The following is a 24,342-nucleotide window of genomic DNA, read 5'->3' as shown; positions in this document are numbered from 1 at the left end:
TGCTTTTAACCTATATTTGCACAGAGGAAAATTTATCCTAAAGAAAAATTTAATTGAAGATCATTCTTTATATGCAAATGTCCCTGACAGCATTTTGAGTTATCTAAAAAAAAATCCTAAAGTTCAAAGCAAGAGGAATATTTTAATAAATTATAGGCTAGCCATAAATAAAATTAGGTAGCCATCTAAACTGGCAAATATAAAAAATAGAAATATTGAAATAACTTTACAGTATAACATTAAGCAAAGAAATACACAGAAGTGAATGTATTTCATTATTTTAAAATACATGTATATGCTCAAAAACTGAAAGCATTTTAAAAGATGAAAATAACTGTGTATTGGGAGTTGATGCAATTGGCTTTTCTCCTGAAATGGCATTAGTTTTTAGCATTAATCTTTAATAGCCTTAGTTTAAACTGTCTATCTCCTAACATAGAAGAAAAAAAAAAGCCTTTTAAACCAATTATGAATTTTTCTGGACTATTTTAAAAATTTCCATCCACCTTTTACTCTAATATTTATAGCATCAAATTCCAATATTCTCAGTTTTCACTAAGCAGAGAATTATCACTGAAGGTAACTTAAACCCAAGAGTCAGTTTACTTGCAGTCATCTCTGTTTTAAATTACAGCACTACCAAACCCTCCCCAGAATCCGCATGCGATCCCTCCTTCCTCCCTCTGGTGGTTTCATATAAATATCTATTTGCATTGCTTCTATGAAATGACACCTGGGCCTGACTGCAGATGATGCCATTCCCAGTGCTAGAGAGTCCTGGCACTCTTTGTCAAGTAACCAGCCAAAGGTTATTTCAGAACAGAATACAAACTCAGCTCCAGAAACTTGAGGAGCCTCCGCAAAATATTTCCTGTGGGGACCTGCCTGGAGGGCCTTTGCCAGATGCAGGCAGGTGGAGTTCTTCAGGGGGCTGTTTACTCCTGGCTCCCTCTAGTCAATCCTTTATTTGGAAGTTCAGAAAACACAGCATGCAGCATCGGGCCCGGATTCCATGACAAAGCTGCTTCGTGCAATAATTTCAGTAATAAGTCCATTTACTTTTTTGGGGGGAAAGCACCACATGCCTGCTGCCATTTTCATTATTTCTACTGATTACCACATGTTGTCTCTTTTCCTCTTAATCATTGCATTTCAGAGATCAGAACATTTCCTGAAGCCCTTTCAACAGGACTATAATATACTCTTTTTTTTCATATATAATTTAGCAATTTTCATACCAACTAATGTTAGGAAACTTTGTTGTTAATCCAAATGAAAACTCTATCAATTAAAGAATAAAAAAAGACATCAGCATGGAATAATATGTATTGTAGAATAGACATTTTTTTTAGGTTTGGTGTCTCATCATCAGTAACAATAACTATATGCCTGGAAGGGAAAAAGTTTGCAGTATAATGTAGCCTCCTTAAAACAGTAGCTAATGATCCCAACAAAATGACAGAACATAAGAAGATTGTGAGGCATATCGGAATCAGCCAGTTTCAAGCTACAGCTGCAGTTTCAAGCTACAAAACAAAAGGGTTTCCAAGAACCTGCCAAATTACTGTTGTCACGGAGCCAGGTTCTCTGCCTAGGAAATCCTCAGCCTTGCAACTGTTGAAAGCGAGCTAAGGTTAGGAAACTACGTTCAACTAGCAGCTTCCAAAAAAGGTAAGAATCCAAACTATTAGGTTCATAACATTACAGTTAGTGCAACTTACTTTATTTTTCTAGTTTGGTTATAAACTAAATATCAGTATTTTTGTTGTGATTCAAAATATTTTCATTCAACATTCCCCTCCTCCCCCGCTCCCAACCCCCCACCAGACGAAAAAATCCTAAAGGCAATAAACAGAAATGTTTGTCCAAAAAAGTTAATTGATCTTTTTGGGGAGGGAAATTTTAATTAGCTTTGGCTGACAGTTACTGAACATCTACCTGAGAAGAATGTTGAAAGAAATGAGTTAAGAGTTTCAAAGAAATGGCATTTTCCATATTAAAAAAAAAAATCTAACTGACACTTTTTAATATTAGATGCCACCAATTCCATTAATTTTTCTTGCCATTCTAACTTCATCAAAACAGATTTTCAATTAGTTTTCCTTCTGAAAATTTACCTGAAATTAGTACATTACTTAATTTGCCACTAATAAGATGCATGCATAATTCATATACATGAAGAAAAATAGAAGAGTAATGCATTTATTTATTGTTCTTTCTCATATCTCCTCATTCACATTTATTATGTGAACTGGCAAGGCACCTTGCTAAGACAAGATATTAAAAGAATTTTATGAAGTTGTATATTTGGAATAAGCTTATCTTACCGCCATGTCCTTTTCTGTCAAGTTCCTGTTCTGTGACTCGTGACTCGGCTACCACAGTTACATCGCCATTAAAGGAAAACACACATTTAACAGTTCTTTATCTCACTGATCTCATCTAACTAATGAACATCAAGCATGATGGACACACGTCGCTAGATAGCGGTCACAAGACACCAAATCTCTCATAGCTCTGGGAGCTACATTATTTAGTAAGTCATGGAAGAGAGAGGTGCACTCTGGGCCATAACCCCTACTTGTGCTGGGTACTCAGCTTACAAGGTTTGCCAGGTAAAGGCTGATTGAAGCAGCTTTTGTTTCCAAATTCTATAGAACAAAAACTCATTCTCAAAGCATCCTAGGAAACTGTCTGCAGGATGTGGATAATTAGTATTTAATAAAAGAAGATATTCATTAAATGTTTTATGGATTATTTCACACAGGCTGGGTCCCAGACAATACCTGTTATTTAGCCCAAAGCTGATGTTCTGTCCCATAGAAAGCTTCTACCACTCTCACATACAGAATGTATCTGTAGGAAAACAACCATCCAACATGTGTTCTTGTAAGGTTTAAAATATGAATATCAATGTTACTGGGAAAAAAAACCCCACAAAGTTATAGAATTACTGTGAGAAGCTGCCAATGGATGGGAAATGATAAGTCCTGCCTTCATGAGTTTGCAGTCTGGTCAAATGCACTGCTTACCTTTAGGCAACAACATCACCTGAGGTGTTAACACTGCAGATATTAAAACCCCAATTAAAGAGTTCCAAATTCAATATATTTGGAATGTGGCCTTTTTAAAAGAATTGATTTTAGAGAGTGGAAGGGGTGGGGAGGAGAGAGAAACATCAATTTGTTCCACTTATTTATGTAGTAATTGGTTGATTCTTGTATGTACCCCGACGGGAGATTGAACCTGCAACCTTGGGCTGTTGGGGCAATGCTCTAACCAACTGAGCTACCTGGCCAGGGCTGGGAATCTGCTTTATTGCAAGGCACCCACCACAAGTCATCCTGATGCTTGAATCCCAGGGACCCTAAATTTAAAAAACACTTTTCTACATCAACAGAAATATCAGTGAACTGAAGAAGATACAATAGCATTCATTAATTCAAAAAATGTGGGTGATAACTTACTATGGGGAAGGTACTATGCTAAGTACTTATAAAGTATTTATAAAACAACATATAAAAACAGAAAACAGCAAGTGTTAGTGAGGGTATAGAAAAACCAAAACCCTTGTACATTGCTCAAGGTTATGCAAAATGGTGCAGTTGCTCTGGAAGACAGTATGGTGGTTCCTCAAAAAATTAAATGTATGATAACCATGTGATCCCAGCAACCCCACTTCAGGGCATATACCTGAAAGCAGTGAAAGCAGGAACTCAAACAGATATGTGTCCACCTTTGTTCAGAGCAGCATATTCACAATAGTCAAAAGGTGGACATAAACCAGATGTTCACCAATGAATAAATAGATAAACAAAATGTAGTATATACATGCAATGAAAGATTATTTAGTCTTAAAAATGAAGGCAACTCAGGCTCATGCTATTACAGGGATAAACTAAAGAAGTCAGTCACAAAATGACAAATAGTGTACTATTCCACTTAAACAAGGTATCTATAACAGTAAAAAGTATAGAGACAGCCCTAACTGGTTTGGCTCAGTGGATAGGGCATCGACCTGCAGACTGAAGGGTCCCAGGTTTGATTCCGGTCAAGGGCATGTACCTTGGTTGTGGGCACATCCCCAGTGGGGAGTGTGCAGGAGGCAGCTGATCGATGTTTCTCTCTCATTGATGTTTCTAACTCTCTATCCCTTTCCCTTCCTCTCTGTAAAAAATCAATCCAATATATTTTTTAAAAAAGTATAGAGACAGAATATTGAATAGTGGTTTCCAGGAGCTAAAGGAAGAGATATAGTTTAATGGGTACAGAGTTTCCATTTGGAAGTTTGGGATGAGGAAACATTCTGGTGATAGATGGTGGTGACGACTGCACACCATTGTGAATGTACTTAATGCCACTGAACCATACACTTGAAAACGGTTAAAATAGTTTTATGTTACATGCATATTTCACCACAATGAAAAAAATTCAGAGAAACATATCATTGGAAAGTCTTGCAAATAGGTATCAGGAAGTGTAGAAAGTACTCTGGTAAATGATTATTGTGATGAAATAAATTAAAATGGGATTGCTGTTGAGGAGAATTTTTATACTGATACTGAAAGCAAAGAGACCCAATCCCCAGTGCTTCCACCCTCCATGCATCTGCCCCCGCCCCCTCGCCCCCCGCACCCAAGCACACCGAAATCAAGGGGAAATTGGAACTCAGTAATCCATTATGTAATATGGATATCAACTCACCTAAACCTGAAGATAGATTCAGGTATTGCTAAGATTCTGAAAGTAAGGAGACAAATGAACAACAAAAACATCAAATTCACCTTCGTATTCAGTAGGTGAATGCAGTGAAGACTGAGAGCAGTGCAGTAAGGATGGATGCGATGATAAGGACATGGCCATGCTGCTTATAGTGTAGCGAAGAACACAGAACCGGGACTCCATTCACGGAGACTGTTGCCCTGGATTTTTTTTATTCAGCCACCACATGGCCTTGAACTTCAGTTTTCTCAGGGATAAAATGGGATTTGTAAGCCCCTGACCTAAGACAGCTGCACAGGTCCCTTCTTAGAGGGAATATGTGAAACCTTGAAAGTGTTTCACAGTATCAGAAGAGTCTGTTCATGTGGTCCCAGAAATAACATTCAACAGAGACGTTTCTTTCGAGTATAACACTAACACCGATCAAAACATATTTAAAACTTTCCCCAAAGGTCATCAATTCATTTTGAATTTACAAAAATTGAATTAATTTTGAATTTTTAGGGAGACAGATCATCTGCTAAGAGGATTTGATTTTCAGAAATAAAATCAATCTAAGTCAAAAGATTAAAATGGAATTAGATGGTTAAATTATGCTCTTAGACAATTTCCAGAAATGCGGAGATTCGGGCCACCTGTGCAGAGTGGGAAGTGTGCCCCTAAAGATATTCAGGCAACTCACTTGGTCGCTCAGGGCCTTGCTCTCTTTGCACTGATGTACGTTGGGTGGTCCTTTATAGTTTTGGGTTCACATTCCTGGATGCCATGGTGATAGCAGACATTTCTAAAAGCTTCACTTTCATATTTTTAGGAAACCCGCAGCCTGAGAGGTGAGTCCCAACACTCTAGGTCCCACTTAGGGGAACTGACTCAGGTGACGAGGGTCCACAGGCAGCTTGCCTGGGGGAAGTCCTGACGCTGCTCGGGGTGAGGCGGGTGAGTCCTCGCAGAAAAGATGCACTTGTTGGGAAAGAGCGTGTCGCCTGTTCCTGTGGGCAAAGCTGCCCACCGCGGTTTTGTCCAGAATTCAATGACAAGTACAGAGTCCTCTGCTCTGTCCAAGAGCTCCAGGCTCTTGTCCATTCACGGCAACGTTTGGAGGAAAGTCATTCCCCAGACTTATTCTAATTAGAACAGGGTCCTCAGAACATCTTTATTCCCATGCAAACCCACTTCCTATGGCAAAACCCAGCCCTTGGTGCTGGGTCAGGACTGGTTTCAGCAAAATTATCCCAGAGATTTAGAAACACTGGTTTTTCTCCCCCGAAATGACTCCCTCTATCTAGAAATGTATCAGTTTTTCTTTAAAAGTTTTTAAAAATATAAATGGGACAATTCACCTTGAATTCTCTATAGACACAGCTCTTAGCCCCGAGATTCTTCCTTGCTGAGGGAGATAGCTTTTTATGGCTCTCCATCTAGTATACTGTGATGAACCTGGCCATTTCTCTAGCTATGGAGAATAATGGATTTAATCTGTGACAGGACACCCCTCTAGTAAGATTTGCTACTACGTACTCAGTAAAGCAGAGGCACTATTAGTAACATATGAAGTGTGTTGTGTGGGGAGTTGGGTGTCTTGCGGAGGTGTGTGAGACCTCTTTAAGAGGAGAATGGTGAGGATACTCGCCTCTCCCGAATGAGACAGCACCGCTTGTCAGGAGTTACAGAAGAAAGGAGTTTTAGCAAATAAGCCCTTAATGTTTGGCTGGACAAATAGAAAGACCTTTTTTCAAATATATTTTGTTAGAACCTCTTTCAGCCCTTTTGAGGTTTGCTAACTTAGAACTGTAAGGTAGATAGTCCCCTTTTGTGCTACGTATCCTGAGCTCTCATCTTCCTATATGGGTTTTACCAGACTTGTTGTTTGAAGAGGAACACAGGCAATTTTGGGGGGTTAGGGGGGTTCTTGGATTATCTTTATTTATAAGAGAAAAGCAGACAGTTTGATATGTTAAGAGTGTGGTTGTCTTCAGCCACTCTTTCTGGCCTGCAATCCAAATCTTAGAAAACAACTAAGTCCTAATTTACTAAATAAGAAAATCCAACCACGTTTGCTTGAGAAACTTCTTTGGGAACTTATACAGACTACAATTAGTCCCAATAACATCCTTGGCATTTATGACAAATAACTAAGTTACTATAACTAGATTCAGGTTGCATTGCCTTCTCCATCCCTTGGCATTGCTGTTTGGACAGGTTCCAACAATACAGTGTTTCTCTGCATTCAGAGGCAAAATAAAAAAGAATCTCTTGTGTATTTTTTTCCAAAGCCCACATTTAAAACCCACCCTCAACTTAGAAGCAATGCTTTTAACCATTTTATGCTTAAGGTGTATATACATGAGGTAATTTAAAGAAATCATATTATGATTAAATAATGTTTTGAAAACGACGTACTTCTTAACATTTAGGAATCCATTAATATTTTATGTGACTACAAATCACAGAAATTCCTGCCAGGGCTTAAACAGAAAACCATACCGTGATAGTCTCATGCATTCATGAATTCAGAAGCAGTCAGTCTTTCTTTATCAGTCTGAGCATGGGGCTTTCATCCTCAAAGTTACAAGAAAGCTGCCACACCCCTAAACATGCATTTATGTTCTAAGAAAAAAGAAGGGGACCAATGCTTTCTCTTGGTGAGACTATTTTCTGTTCGTTTCTGCCCCAGAAACTCCTGACTGCCTCTCAGTGGCCAAAATTACACTAGGTAGCCAGTTCTATTTGCAATGGAGTCTGGGAGATCAAGTATTATTAAAATTGTTAGCAGTATTTTTGTGAATACTTACCTGAAGATATGTTTTTATTAATTTTGAGAGAGAGAGAGAGAGAGAGAGAGAGAGAGAGAGAGAGAGAGAGAGAAAGGAGAAATGATTGGTTGCCTCTTATAAGCACCCACATTTGGGATCTACCCAAAACCTAGGTATGTGCCCTAACCAGGAATCGAACCAAAAACCTTTCGGTTTGTGGGACAACACTCCAAACACACACACACACACACACACACACACACACACACACACACACACCCACACCAAAAAAACAAAAAAAAACACACCACAAAACAAAACAAAAAACAACAACAACAAAAACTGAGCCACCCAGCCAGGGCTACAATTGTTAGCAGTATTTAAGGGAAGTGATTGGTACCCAAAGAGTTCATTAAAATATTAGTTATCTTGTAAAAACTATACATGACCCAGTTTTTGAGATTATTTTATGTATTTTAAACTAAATACTATTTCAATAGAGTTTATTAAAAGTTTCAGAGACTACAATCACAAATTCTAATTAACCATCTGATTTTTATCTGGTCTTTCTAGTAGATAGTATTCCAGGCTGGAGGTTTTCATATATAATTGTTACAGTGGTATATTATTCAGGACAATGTTGCCTATTTTTGGGGGGGGGATAAATGAGTCCAATGGTAGAAATACATTTTAGTGTATTATCTTAAACTTACATGTTTAACCAATGAATTTTCTTACATAAAAGGACTATAAGTCATACAAAGAGCTGCAGAGTTTAACCAGTCTTCAAATTATAAGTTCCATAAGTCTTATTTGAAAGTTTAAAATGTAGGACAGTTATAATATGCCAGTTGTAAAAAACACAGGTGTGATACAAAGATTCTATAGTAAAACTAATTTTATAAACTAATTACATTCTAATCTTCAAGTTCTGGTGACTTATATCATTTTTACAGGAGCTTGCCAAAGTCAATAAATAGCAATTAACACAACATCTTTTGATTTAAAAGGGACTTAGTGATCCAGCTATATAGAAAGACTAAATGCAATGCTTATCTCAGTGTGTTTCTTATTCCCGCCCTGGGAAGATTTAACAAAAAAAATTAAAAGATAACCGTAAAAATTATAGACCTGTCATCATCACTACTTAGTTGGAAACTTACTGAAACATATTATCAAAAAAATAAATTTGCAAGCACTAGAAAATCATGGGGTAAAATCTGCTTGTGAAAAACAAATCCTGTCAAATCAACTTAATTTCCTTCTAGGACATTGTGACAAGAACAATAGAAGCAGAGAACTTGATAGACAAAATATAGTATATCCTGACTTTGCTCAAGATTCAGTGGCAGTTCCTCATAGTATAGAGAAAAAAATACAGCTTGGTTGTCATTTATCTTTATTCAGAACTCTTATTAATGACTGCTTAATATATCTGAAAATGACAGGCCACTGGAATACTGGACAAGTATGGAGACTGGATAGATCTAAAATGATAAAGTTCAAGACCAAATTGTGACAGGACCGATTTGAATAACATTCTTTTTTTTCTTTCAAGAAAGTATTGGTAGAATTAAAACCAAGTAGGAATCACCATCATTTTGCTGCTTTTTTCTAAATTGTCATCATACCTATAAATAGATAGATGATAGATAGATGTAATAAAACCTATTGCAAGGACCATCCCCTCCCTCCTGCCTTCATTTATATCTTCTATCCATGAGAAGAGTTTGATGTGTTCCTCTCATCTCCAATGACACGGGACATATTACACAATGAAAACAGTATGCTCAAACCAGAGAAAGAGTCCTATGTTTGTGAAACATTAGTAGTTCCTAAGCAGAAAGTCAGAAATCTGAGTATGTTTTAAAATATTACACTACTGGGCAAAAGAAAATTATTAATTTTAGAATGAATTTCGATAAATATTCATTCTAAAGTGAATTTTGAGGAATCGTCTTAGCAGATATTTGGAAATGGTGTTGAAGACTGTTTTCCAGTACATTATCATCCCAGCCTAGAGATTTTAAGTTTGTAAGAGTGGGAGACAGATAAACACAGCAAAACTTGAAATAACACACACTAGACTGGTGCAATAAAGATGTTCCCTAGACCAGGACTTGAATAATTTTCATCTTATATTCTTACTCTGACTAGTTGTAGTAGCCAGGCTTACTCTTAAGTGTGATATATTCAGTAAGTAAACCAAAAGTGCACTGACTATTCAGTTGTGGGAGTGGAAGACTTTCCCCTCTTTCCATAAAGAGAAAGACAGCAAGTTTATATTAGATCCTAACTAAAGTACTTATATTTGTGTACAGTAAATCCAGAGGATATATTCATTCTTAAAGATCCACTTATTCATTCTCAACTAGGCACTGATGTCTTCATTAGGACTTTAAATAAAGCCTTTTCCTAGGTGTCCTTACATATATCTGAGCTATGTAAAGCTACCTGGTTGCTGAAGTCCAGGTGTAGAATGAGCACCCAAAACCCTTCAGGGAATTGTGTTATAAGGAGGTTTATTTCTGTTGGGATGTGCTAATTCATCTAATCTAAAGGATCATTTGATGCTCGGATTTCTACAATACATCCATGCATGGGCCCTCCAGACTGGGCTGGAACTTTTTTTTTTAAATACTCATTTTTATTTATTAATTCATTCACGTGACACACACTAACTGAGATCAAATACGTGTTGAAAGAAGCCAACATACTGTCTTTGTTCAGGATCTTACAGTCTGGTGCGAGTTTCCAATGAATTGATCTCTGACTTAATTCACTGTTGAAAGTAAGTGCTCTGGCAGCAGAGCTAGAGACGTACAGAGCAGGACATTTGCATTAGCTCTAATTTTAAGAATTATTTCTTGCATTAACCTCAACTATCCCTATCTAAGCCTTGTGGCCATACTTAACAAGTCTAATTCTTCTCCCACATGAAAAACATTTAAATATTTGAAGAAAATTCTAATAGGTCCCCTATATCATCTCCTTCTAATGCAAGCAAACCATCCTAAAATGTACCTTACCAAAAATGGTCTTAATTCTTCAAAAATCTCAGCTCTAATCTATCCATCACCTACAATCTGAATTAATCAAGCGTTCTCATAGCACTTTATAGATAAGTCACTTATCTTCCCTATAGTAGAATAATAAAGTTAATATTTTAATTCATTTGTGGTCTTCTGCACATTTTGCAAAGGATGAAAATCAATAGATTTTAACTAAACAAAGGGAAAAACTCTTTTAATGTCTGGCATACAAATATTATCAAATATCAGAGACTTTTTGAGAATATATTGCAATTAAAGTGACTAGTACAGGTTATTGGAGAAACATGACATATTTAAATCTTAGGGATTCTTTTTTTGCTAATGCCAGGTTTTTACTAGAGTTATTTTCTGACTAACTGTAGATTGTAATGTAGACAAGTAATATTTGAAAGATTTGACAATTAACATCAGATGGACATGACCATCCATAGTATTGAAGCAGGGTTCTGGAAGCATTGACTATATATGGGGAAGACCTGGAAGTGTTCCTGAGGGCCAGAGGCTATTTACAAATAATTTTTAAAAGTTTACAATATTATTACAATATTTTTAAAAATCAGTAATAATAGGCAATAACAGTACATAGTGGCTAAATAACAGCCTTTGAAGCACAGACTTTTCAAATTATATGTTTAATAGAAGCCCTGTAATCAAACACTTTTATTGTCCTGGCCATAAGAGAGAAGATGTCCTGTTCAAGTTCACCCAATCAGTCACAGAGACAGTTGTGAAACTGACCAAGGACAGCCTTAACGTTTCCCTCAGCTTGACTAAACTTTAGACAGATTTCTTACTGACTCTAGGACCCCGAGCTCCCTTTTTAGAGCATTTACTTTGGAAAACTTGAAATTGTAAATTCTTCCTCTGACCTTTAGACAAGTAAATCTTCTCTCAACTTCTTTCCAATGTTACAATGCAGAAATGTATGTTTCTCAAGGAACCAGGAGCTCTGCCTTTGAAATATAACCATTAAGGAAGATAGAGGATAGGAGGGAAATTCAATAATCACCAATTAGTAAACACAGGTAGCCTAATCACATGACCTTCCTCCCCACTAAAGTCTTCCAGAAGTTTTCAACTAGCTCATGCCAGCGCCTAAAACTCTTCCACCTTTGTTTCAGTGGAGTTTAGACAAATCTCCTCCCACTACTGCAATAGTCTTGAATCAAATTTTTCTTGATTATTTACCAATACAATATTTCTGTGACAGAACCTATATCTTCAGAATTTTTATCAGTTTCTATGATGCCTCACTCTTTCCAATTGGTAACTGGAGTTACCACATAAACAACAGGTGAAAGAAAGAAAGCCACCACTTTCATGGCCCACTAATAATACAAATCATACTCCATGGAAACTCCTTTTTAAATTGTAGAGAATTGATGTAAAACTTTAGTGTACCTAGGAATTTCTCAGGGTGTTTTTTAATGAAGATTTCCAAGTTCTGATAATAGAGATTATGATTCAATAATGCTGAGGTAGGGCAATTAATATATGTATTTTAATATGCATAAAATGACCCCTGTCTTACAGATTCTGCTTAGCTTGTAAGCTTGATAAAGGAAAGGGTTATTTTTATCTTGTACACCATTCTATCCTCAGCATGAGCTAGCATTTCATAAACACTTGTTGAAAGGACATTGTTTTTGCTTTAACATTTTCCAAAAAATATGATTTTCTTTCATGGAAATCTGGTGCTTAGGACCAGCATTTTATATATAATCTGCTTCACAAATTTGTAAATGCTTCAAGAAATTAGTTTTTATTTGGGGGGGGGGGCGTAATAAGTGCCCTCATAATATAAGTATCTTATGTTTCAATTACAATTTGCAAATGAGTTTCTCTCACTTTTTTTATTGGATCCTCACAGTAATCCTTTAAAGGAAACATGATCCCCCCCATTTTGCAGACGAGAACATTGCGTTTCAGAGAGAATTAGGTATTTTGAATTATAATACAAATAATAAATGACAGAGAAAAATAGAACACATTTCTATTGGCATAAAGTCACAAAGAAAGTTTGGCAAAGAACTATTTTTATATTATGCATTATGTTATTTTAAATGATCTATGAATATTTTAAAAATATGTTCCAGATGGTTTATTAATAGGAAATATTTTACATCTTTTTTTTTGTCTGCAAAAAGCCTGATATTTTATTTTCCTTTTGAGATAGTAAATGAGTCAGTCACAATTTCATGGATGCCATCACAAGACACAAGACTCCTGGGTCAGACACAAAGAACTTTACTAACCATGGCACAGCATGAGCATTAGCACATCCACATCCGTTCTCCTGGCCACAAGAACAATGTGGATCAGCCTCGATGGACACCTGTACACAGTAGGTTGCATTACAGGAGAACTCAGAGCTTTGAGAACCCAAATATTTTATAGTGGATAGTAAGCTTAATCTTTAAATGAATGTTATAAATTTAAAATGCTTTTGAAAAAAGTTTTGCCTAAATAAAATAAATTTACTTAGTGTGTTTTTCTAAGCTTTCCTATACTCTAAGGGTTTGAGCAACTCCCACCTTCTTAAATTTTATTGGTATTTCCTTATTTTTTTTAAATCAAACACCAAAGAGAAAAATAGACAAAAAATAACTTTCCATTGTCCTGTGCACTGTGAAAAAGTTAAAAGGCTTAAAAAAAACCCAACAACACATTGTTAAATCCACCTGATGCTGCAGGTTGAGAAAAGTGAAGGAACCTATTTTCTAATTAAGATGCTAAAACATTTTTGGAAACTCTCAAGTTCCACTTTATTACTCCCTTTGGTTTTTGTAGACCCACTAGAGATTTTTCCCTCTATGAATATATTTAACAATGCCATTTTCTAATAACTATCTCATTGTGTTGACAAAATTTAAGTTTGGACACTTGAATTTGATCCATAAAGCAGTTCCATATTATAGTGGGGGAAAGAATATTGGGAGTTCACATGACACTTTGATTGTTAACTCTTGTTTGAGAGAACAAATATATTTTTGAGATTCCAACATGAACATTTTTTGGAAGGCTTGGATATCATTTCTCTCCACTTCTGGATGTAGTTACATTATTTATAAAACATTTTTTGTATAATTATCAAGGTTATTAAACCTAACATTGTTGAAATAATTGTTAAGATAGGCCTCAAGAAAAACATGAAAGTTGTAGAAGTGGGCAAAAGTAGGTTTACAGTGTGAGTATGCAAAAACAGTTTATTCTTCTATTATTTATGTTGTAATTATTGTATTATTTATTTGTATTACAACAATAAAACTACTTTTGCTAATGTCTGTGTATGAAGGGGGTAAATTTCTCCTAAATTATAGCCAAATATGGTCTTCTCAGCATCTTAGTCATATCCTATCTAATAAAAGACAAAGATGCTAATTGACCGTACCTTCGCTACATCCATCAGCTAATCGAAGCGATATGCAAATTAAACACCAACAAAGATTTGCATACTGCTGAAAGGGCAGCCCAGCGCGAGCCACCATCCAGGCCCCCGTGTGCCACCTAAGCCCTGCCACCAGCTGGGACCCCCGTGTGCCGCCTAAGCCCTGCCGCCAGCCGGGACCCCGTGGCGATCCTAGAGTAGAAAAGTGCAGCCCGCAGGCAGCACCCAGGAGGGCATGCTCCTGGGATGCCGTGGTGATCCGAGAGTAGAAAAGTGCGGCCGCAGGCAGCACCCAGGAGGGCCTGCTCCTGGGTCGCGGTGGCGATCCATGAGCAGGAAAGCGCGGCCTGCAGGCAGCACCCCACCCTGGCGACAGCTCAAGGAAGAGAACAACATGCAGTGGAGGCCAGGAACCTGAGAGATCAAAACACACACACACACACTCACACGGGTGGGCCAGCGCGAGCCGCCATCCGGGCCCCGTGTGCCACCTAAGCCCCGCCACCAGCTGGGACCCCTGTGTGCCGCCTAAGCCCCGCCGCCAGCCGGGACCCCGTGGTAATCCATGAGCAGGAAAGTACAGCCCACAGGCAGCACCCAGGAGGGCATGCTCCTGGGACACCATGGCGATCAGAGAGCAGAAAAGTGTGGCCGCAGGCAGCACCCAGAAGAGCCTGCTCCCTGGTCATCATGGCGATCCACGAACAGGAAAGTGCCGCCCGCAGGCAGCCCCCACCAGGTAACACCCAGCAGGGCCTGCTCCCGGGTCGCTGTGGCGATCCATGAGCAGGAAAGCGCAGCCCACAGGCAGCACCCAGGAGGGCCTGCTCCCGGGTCGCGGTGGCGATCCGTGAGCAGGAAATCGTGACCTGCAGGCAGCACCCCACTCTGGCCACAGCTCAAGGGAGAGAACAACATGCAATGGAGGCCAGGAGCCTGAGAGATCAACACACACACACACACACACACACACACACACACACACACGGGGCAACTGCTCCGAGCCTACGTGGTGCGGCTCAGGGCAGGCCCCAGCAGACACATACACACAGACACACACACACACGGGATGCCTGCTCGTCTGAGTCTCTGCTGCCAGACTGTGGCTGTCAGTAGGACATCCACTAAGGGCTTCCGGACTGTGAGAGGGGCAGGCTGGACTGAGGGAACCCCACCCCCCAGTGCACGAATTTCGTGCACCAGGCCTCTCGTATAATATAGAATGAGATCTTATTTTATTAGTAATCTGCCTCCTTTTAATGTTCATTCTGCCAAAAAATATGCTACAGTCTGATTCCAAAAATATATTTTCATATCTTCCTTATCTTGACATTTCTAGTTAAGCTCATTGAAAAAGCAGTGCGGCGCACTGACTACAATTACTTATTGCCATTTTCTCGTTAGCACTCCATAATTTGGATTCTAGCCCGGCCATATTGCCAAATTAACTCACAAATTCAAACTAATCTTTATGTTATAGTATTCTATAGATGCTTTGCAGTATCTATATTGAAGCTTACAGTCCTTGTTTTATTCTATTTATTTGCTTTTCTTAGAACTATGAGAACTGTTTTTTTGTTTTTCTGTGTTTGTTTGTTTTTTATTAAGACCTAATAGCTTTTAGAGGACCTTAACAAATACTTTTTCCAAGAAGACATACAAATGGACAACAGGTATATGAGAAGATGCTCAACTTCATTAGCTATAAGGAAAATGCAAATCAAAATTACAATGAGATACCACCTTACACCTGTTAGAATGGCTATTCTTAATAAGACAAGATATAAGTGTTAGGATGCAAAAAAAAAGAAACCCTCATACACGACTGGTGAGAATGTAAACAGGTACACACTATGGAAAACAACATGGAGGTTCCTCAAAAAATTAAGAATAGTTACCATATGACCCAAACCCGTTCTGGATTCTGGGTATTTACCTGAAAATTTTGAAATCATCTTTAATAATCTATAATAAAAGCATAATATGCTAATTAGACCGGACATCCTTGCAGACGACCTTCTGGACGAAGCTGGGGCTGCTAGGGAAGCCTGGGTCCCGGGTGCCAGAGGGAAGCCGGTGCCCGCAGCCGGGGGAAGAAATCCTACTTTTGCACAAATTTCGTACATCAGGTCTCTAGTTTATTCATAAAAATGTATCCACCCCTATGTTCATTGCAGCAGAATTCACAGTAGCCAAGATATGGAAACAACTTAAGTGTCCTTGGATGGAGGATTGGATAAAGAAAATGTAATGCATATATACAGAGAAACACTACTTGGTCATAAGAAATACTGCAGCTTATGACAACATAGATGGATCTTGAGAGTATCATGCTAAGCAAAATAAGTCAGATGGAGAAGATCAAGAACCACATGATTTCACTCATATATGAGATATAAGACAGAAAGCAACAAAAGAACAAGTAAAACAAAGAAACAGACTCAGACAGAGATAACAGTATTGTGGTTACCAGTTAAGGTCTTCTAAAAGCAATTAAGGGGGAGGATAAACAAGGTAAAGGGGATCAAATATATAATGACGGAGGGAGACTAAACTTTGGGTAGTGAATACACAATGCAATATACAGATGATGAATTACAGCATTGTACTCTTAAAACTTATAGAATGTTATTAACCAATGTCACCCCAATAAATTTAATTTAAAAAAGGAAAAAAATACCTAATTGTTTTTTGTGGTTTTTTTAAAATATATTTTATTGAGTTTTTTACAGAGAGAAAGGGAGAGGGATAGAGAGTTAGAAACATTGATGAGAGAGAAACACCGATCAGCTGCCCTTGACCGAATTGAACCTGGGACCCTTCAGTCTGCAGGCCGACACTCTCTATCTATTCACTGAGCCAAACCGGACAGGGCTGTTTTTATTTTGAAAATCATATTGAAGAATGATCCATATATTGCTGAACATTTGAATTATTTACATGAATTACTAAGCAATCAAAGTATCTATGCTTAAAATAGAAGCAATAACATATAGTCCTTATGTGAAGAACAGAATAGTAATTAGTGATTTCCTTGTGAATTCTTTGCATTGGAAGGATTAACATCTAATTGGCATAGTTTTGTGATAGATCAGCATTTCAGAAAATTTTTGGCAATTTGCTCAAATTTACTTCTTTATTATATTCATACTGTAATCCTCACGCTGAAAAAACTTTAAAAAAAATTTTCAATTACAGTTCCCATTAAATTTTATTAACTTTAGGTGTACAGCATCATGGTTAGACAATCATATACCTTACACAGTTGTCCCACTGAATATTTCAAGTATCCACCTGGCTTCATATCATACATAGTTATTACAATACTAGAGGCCCAGAGCGCACGAAATCGTGAATGGTCAGGGTCCCTAGGTCTAGCCTGGCTTACATCGCATGGCGTCTGCTGCCCTGCAACACTATGTGAAGCTCCCTGCCCCGGGATGCTCCGTGATGCTCGCAGCACCTCGACTGCACTGCGAGGCTCCCCCAGCCTTGCCACTGCTCCACAAGGCTCCTCCTGCCCACCATGCTCCGTGAAATTGCCCTCACCCCGCCACTGCTCCAGGACTTAGGACTGACTTCCGCAGTGGGCAGCTGGGACCCAGGACAGCAGTTCAGCCAGCTCACCAGTCCCACCCACCAGAACCTGCTGTGAGCACAGCCTGGCGTTCAGTCATCCATTTGGTCATTTTGGATGTTACGGACCTTGGCTCTTTATATATATACACACATATATGTATATATATATGTGTGTGTGTGTGTGTGTGTGTGTGTGTGTGTATTGTTGACTATATTCCCTGTACTGTAATTTTTATATCCCTGGGACTATTCTGTAACTACCAATTTGTGCTTCTTAATCCCTTCAATTTTTCACATAGCGCCCCCAAACTTCCCCCTCTAGCAAACATCAGTTTTTTCTTTGTTATCTATGAGTCTGTTTCTATTTTGTTTATTTTGTTCTTTAGATTTCACACATAAGTCAATCACATGATATTTGTCTTTCTCTAACTCATTTCACTTAGCATAATGCCCTCTAGGTCTATCCATACAGTCAAAAAAAGGTAACATTTCAGTTTTTATGGCTGAGGAGTAGTCCATTGTATATATGTACCACAGCTTTTTTTATCTACTTGTCTATTGATGTACAATTTGGTTGCTTCCATATCTTGACTATTGCAAATAATGCTACACTGAACATGGGTGCATATATTCTTTTGAATTACTGTCTTGGCTTTCTTTGGGTATATACCCAGAAGTGGGATCCCTGGATCATAAGGCAGACTCGTTTTTAATTTTTTGAGGTAACTCCACACTGCTTTCCCCAGAGGCTGCCCCAATCTGCATTCCCACCAACAGTCAGAAGGGTTCCCTTTTCTCCATGTCCTCGCTAACACTTGTTGTTTGTTTATTTTTTGATGATAGCCATTCTGACCTGTGAGAGGTGGTATCTTAGTGTGGTGAAAAGTCTACTTTTGATTGGCTGTGGAGGAGGGTACAGGCTTTGCTTAAAATATTTTACAGAACAAATTTTCATTTTTTAATCAGATATTTTCCCAGTATCTCAATGCATTGGGTATGGTCTGTCAAATACATGCTGAATGTGAGAAAATATAATTTTAATAAAATATATGATAAAAGAGATTAATACTCACTACCCACAAATCACCCAGTCTTTCAAGAATGCTCACTCATCTTCTTTCTTATGTTCCTGGCATTTGCATATAAAATTACCATGCTTTTTAATCTGTCTAGGATATAGAGCAAATTTCAATATGAAATATATATGACTCAGTCTTATCCTAGGAAATTAATTTTGTGCCTCAGAGGCTCTCCCATCAGTGTTAAATTTATTACAGAATTTTGAACTTTTCAGGGTGTCTGGCCCAAAGCACATGGCACTGTGCCTTTTGAAGGTGAAATGGGAGAGTTGAAGGGTAATCTTTAGGTCAGGTACAATCAAACACTAACAATTTTTGCCGAAAGTCACCACATTTAATTTTTTTTAATAAAATGAGTTATGCTCATCTGAATATGATATTTTTAAGTTAATCATGTCAAGGAAATAATTAAAAGAAAACAGAAATCATAAGTTACAACATGTTCTATTTTCCAAAATAATATGAAGATATTTCCTTCTTTGCTTCTACTCATTTAAGTTACTCCCTTCCCAGTAACTGTATGTCATAACTTGCCAATTCATTAAGCTTCCCTAAATTTATGACCATCTGTTGTTCTGGTTTTGCTTGAGCAAAAGAATGCAAAAATGCATTAAACTACACGGTGTTTCATTTTGCACCTTACTCAAGACTGGCAGTTTCACAATTAAGATGAAATTGTTATTTCAATAGATGGGATGATGGTCACTAGAGCATCACTCCATCTTCTGTTGATTCTAGATGTGAAATTAACCTTACCAGGAGCCATCTGATTTGGCCAACCTTGGAGTGTCTGACAAAGTTGAGTCTGGCACTTTTTTCTTCCATTAAGTAGAAAGGACAGAAAACAAATAAAAGAAGACAACAGAAAGAGGAAATGAAGGAAACTGAATCTTTCATCACAGCCTGTATAGGAATGCCTAAATTCTAAAATTAAGTCTGGCCCAAAATAAAACACAAAGATATTGAGAGAAGCAACACAGTTAACCTTAATAGTAGTCTCTACCTAAAGGTTTTCAGGCAAAATTCTTAAGTCCTTTGAACTCCCAAGACACATAAGACTAGGACCATGAAACCACAACATTTTTGAGTGAGTCATGCCCTGAAGTTTACTAGCAACAAAAGTAATGACTAACCCACCAGAGACCCTTGCTTAGAGAAGGAAATGCCAAACTATCAGGTATGGAGTTCCTAAAATTAAAAAGTCCAATCTATTTGTAACCTAAATAGAAAGATTCATAAAGAGAAAATATACAGATTTAACCTATTTCTTAAGGCTCACACAGGTTTTTTTGTTTGTTTAAGAAAACAGAAATACATGTTATTTTATTTCATTATATTTATCCTTTCGTTATAGATTCATTAATTTTCATTTCTTCAATATGTTCCAATCAGCCACAGTTTTAAAACATTGGCCAGTAGGAACCTCTTTAGGAGACTCCTGTGTCCTCTTGAAATCATTCTACTAATCAATGAAAGCTTACTTTCTTTTGGGCACACTAAGATATCCCAGACCTATCTTGTATTTTCCTTGACCCAGCCATAAAGTTTCCATTGCTCAAAAGCATCTGTGTCCTTTTATTTGAGAACTATATCTATAATAATAAAAGCATAATATGCTAATTAGACAAAACGACCTTCCGGACTAAGCTGGGGCTGCGAGGGAAGCCCCAGTCCAGGGTTCCAGAGGGAAGCTGGTGCAGGCAGCCTGGGGAAGGAAGGCCTACTCTTGCAAGAATTTCGTGCATCAGATCTCTAGTTGGAAATAATAATCCATGAGCTTTGGTTGCATATTAGGTTTATGCTACTGGGGTAATAGTACTTCTAGAGCATTCCAATGTACAGAGGTACCAAATGAACACTTGTTTTTCTTTAAATGTGTGCTTTATATTGATATTTCCATTTAGTTCTAATATTATGGTGCTTCTATTTAATTTTCTTTAAGTGATCCAATAATTATCCTGGTTATTTTTAATTATGGTGAATATATTTCTGAGCAAATAAATATACTTAAGTATTCTTTGTATATAAATTAAAAATAACAAAGTAAAGGTTAATATTAAAAATGAAACTACTGATTTAAGTTCAAGGTTTCCTATATAGATCTTTCTACTTCCACTATAAATTTTAATAGGCATATGTATACAATTTACTTGGTTTTAGAGCCATTCATAACTCACCCTGCATGGCTACAGAAATACCTACTTGCTATATGATTTGCTGCAGTTTATTTCATATTCAAGATGCTATCATTCCAGCAGACGACAGTTCTATATTCTTCAACAGTGTCTTTTGTGGGTGTTGATATTTAGATAGTGGTAGAGAGCAGTGGAAATCAGCACTATCAGTCCACTTTATGAGATATGGGGGAAATTTTCAGCAATTTAATTTCCAAATCCCTGTATACTTTTTCATTTTCCACCATCTGGTTATCTTCCATGGTTAAATGCATGGTTATATGTGTAAATTCATATGCATGGCTACAGGCTGGGCAAAGCAATTCTGTCTTCTATGCTCAGTTTCAAAAAATATTAAAATCGACATGGTTTCATATTCAATTAAATTTTAACTTTACAAAATCCTGTTCTTATATATTATTTATCTTCCTCACTTGAATAAGCTTAGAGTCACTTTCTTTTTATAAAAATAATGTTCCCCTTTCAACCTTAGTATATTTTGCTATGCTCTATCATATCAAGTCTTGCATACATTCCATTCCCAGTTAGTATTATCACTTAGAACCATATGATTCTTTATTTTGTCCGAGGGGCATTTTAAGGAAGATATCTGGTATTCTGGAATGCTATATTATTGCTAAGTTAGTACACATACAAAAATGTTGTGAAAAAAGTTATCTAAGATTCTCTCACATCTCAAAATTCTGAATTTTGCTCTTTAAATCTTTAAAAAAAACTCCACACTTTTAGAAAAAAAAATTGACAAACATTAAAATTACTAAATCTTTTTTCCAACATCTAGCCTTAGGTACTAAGACTCTTGTTTCTTATACATGTTCCATCATAAATACAAAAGTTATTTCCTTTATGAACTTGACATTATCTAAAAAGAAATAATTATTGGTTTGCAAGTATGTAATTCTCAGTATTAGCAGTTACATATACATATTTTCACAGTTGTTTTGCTGTTGTAGCTGGGAATACACACTGCAGTAAATTATTCAGGGAAAGTTTTTTCTTACCTCTTTACAATAAAATCAGTGCTTGCAATCAAGTATTTTATGCTTTATTTGTTTGCAAGTCCCATCCCAAATAATCATTTTTGAGATGCTAAGACATCTGAATACATTTCAAGATTCAATAAGCTTATATAGTGTGGTTTTTATGAATCATGGTACCAAGAGCTCCTTTCAAGGGAACAGATTTTTTATCTCTGAAACAGTAATTCTCTAACATGTAAAAACAGAATTGTTTATAGGTACACATATAGAAATTTTAGTGTCTACTCAATATCTCTTGCTAGACTAGGGTTCCTAATTTAAAGTATGTCTCTGCCTTCTTGTCTTGTACAGTCTAGGTTTACTCTGAATACATAATTATTTCATTTTTATCAATTTTCCATTACTCAAACATGTTATTAACAGCTAAATATTCTCCTAGTGTTCTATGTCCTTTATTTTTAGAGACAGTCTATCATAAAGCTCAAGGCCTTTGGCGATGATATCACAATGGTTTTGTCTTATTCTAGGGCAATCTAAGGGGTTCCTGAAACTTTTAGAAGCAGGAATTCTAGAAGCTTGCAGAAACCTGATACAAATATGGAGTTAGGTAAGTCCAGGAGCAGAGAAAGAGGAGGAACTCATCCATTTGGAGGATTATTGTCTCCTGATAGGAGGAGAGGCCAACACATCACTTTAGAAGCTCATACTCAGATATAGCAGTAATGAAGGATCAGGAAGGCTTCTTACACAAATATAAAGTGCCAGTCCTCTCATTTTATTTCAACATCTGTTATATAGTTTGCAATGTCTTTGAGTGGTAATTATTTCCCTACATATGCCACTAAGCCAACTGGTTAGAATAGGTTTCTCTCAGGTCTCGGGATTTCTTAAACGTCTTAGCATATCATGTGCCTTGGAACCAGCAAGAAGAAATGATAATTTGGAACCATCTTGGTTAAAAACTTTTACAGACTGAGAACCATAACTATCTGCTATTTTCTGAATAGGAGTAGAATGCCCCTTTTGCTTTTGGAACAGAGAAATACTTACGTTAGATTGATCAGAACTTGAGACAAAAACAAGGCACCTTCTATTTGCAGGACATCTTATAGGAAAGAGGAATGGCAGAGAAGCTAAGCAAAGTTTCAGTGATGATTCCTAACTCAAACAACTACTTTTGAACTTAACTCTTTTGGGGCCATGGCCTATAAATGTCAGTCCCAGATAGTGGAGGAGAGGCAAAAAGGAGGAACCTAAAGTTAAATATCAATAATTTAACCACATCTGGTCTTCATCTTGCTGATTCATCCCACCATTTTTGAGTCACATGACAATACTGAATTGTTATTGTTGTAGAAAATAAAACCACAGATTCAGAATTTAACACGAGAGTTTTTCATTACTTACTTTTTAAAATTTAATGCAGAAAAAGCTGAATATATTCTCTACTGCTGCATAACAATATAACTACAAACTTAGCAATTTTAAACAACACACATTTATGATCTCCCAGTTTCTGTGGGCACAGGTTAGCTGAGTCCACTGCTCTTGGGTCCCACACAGTGACAATAAATGTATCAGTCAGGGCTGCTGGTACCAAGTCTTTTGCTAGTTACTAGAGATAGAAATATAAAATTTGAGTATATAATATAAAATATAATGGAAAAGTTCATTCATGGATCGATTATTTCAATATAATACATTATTCAGGATATAGAAGAGCTAGGATCTAGCTGGTGATTGAATGTATGGTGCAAATTAAGGGGGCCAGTGAGGAAGGACACCTGGGCTTTGACTTAAGCAATTGTGCAGCTTGTGTGCCATTCACTGATGTTGAATACACAGGCACAAGAACTATCAATAATTTGTCCATAAATATGCTTTTCTAAAGTATTTTATTAAAACCCATATAGTCCGTTTTCTATTATGCATTTACATATAAATACATTTTATAGGCATTGCAAATATCTCTATTACAGAAAGATCTCATTTCCTCTTGCTTATCCTTAATTAGTAATGTCATTCCCCTGATATGGCTGATTGAGCCAAGAGTAGCAACTCCAGAGGAACAACTCCATAAACTAATCTGAATTACTCAGATTCCCTTTTGAGAATTTGAACTAAGATATGTGGAAATCTAATAAGTTGCTAGCTGAAGTAATGGCAGATCATTAGTGTAAAGGTCCATGAACTCCTACAGCTGACTTCCCTGGAGCTTCATGTTTTCCAGCTTTACTAAAATTTAGTTCTTCTGTTTTCCTTCTAATTTTTAAAATATGCATTTTTACAATAACTCTCTTCATCTTGAGCTGAGTTAAGTAGGTTTTTATTACCTCCTAACCATATTTCCTGCTTCAAATATTTTGAAGACTATTGATGTCTATTGAAAATCAAGGAACACATCTTAGATTCAATTCCAGTATTATGGGGGGAGTTGTTTCTACCTGAATTTTAAAATAGAAAAGCTACCTAAATTAAGGAGCCATATTTGCTATACCTGATTTCTTCTTGTATGGATCTTTTGTTTATTACTTCCTGTATATCCACATATTTCCATTAACTATGTAAATCAGTATGTCTTAGTTGTATATCA

This window comes from Myotis brandtii, unplaced genomic scaffold (genome assembly GCF_000412655.1).
Source record: "Myotis brandtii unplaced genomic scaffold, ASM41265v1 scaffold112, whole genome shotgun sequence".
NCBI lineage: Eukaryota > Metazoa > Chordata > Mammalia > Chiroptera > Vespertilionidae > Myotis > Myotis brandtii.
The sequence above is the reverse complement of the archived record's forward strand: the minus strand, read 5'-3'. Positions refer to the sequence as shown.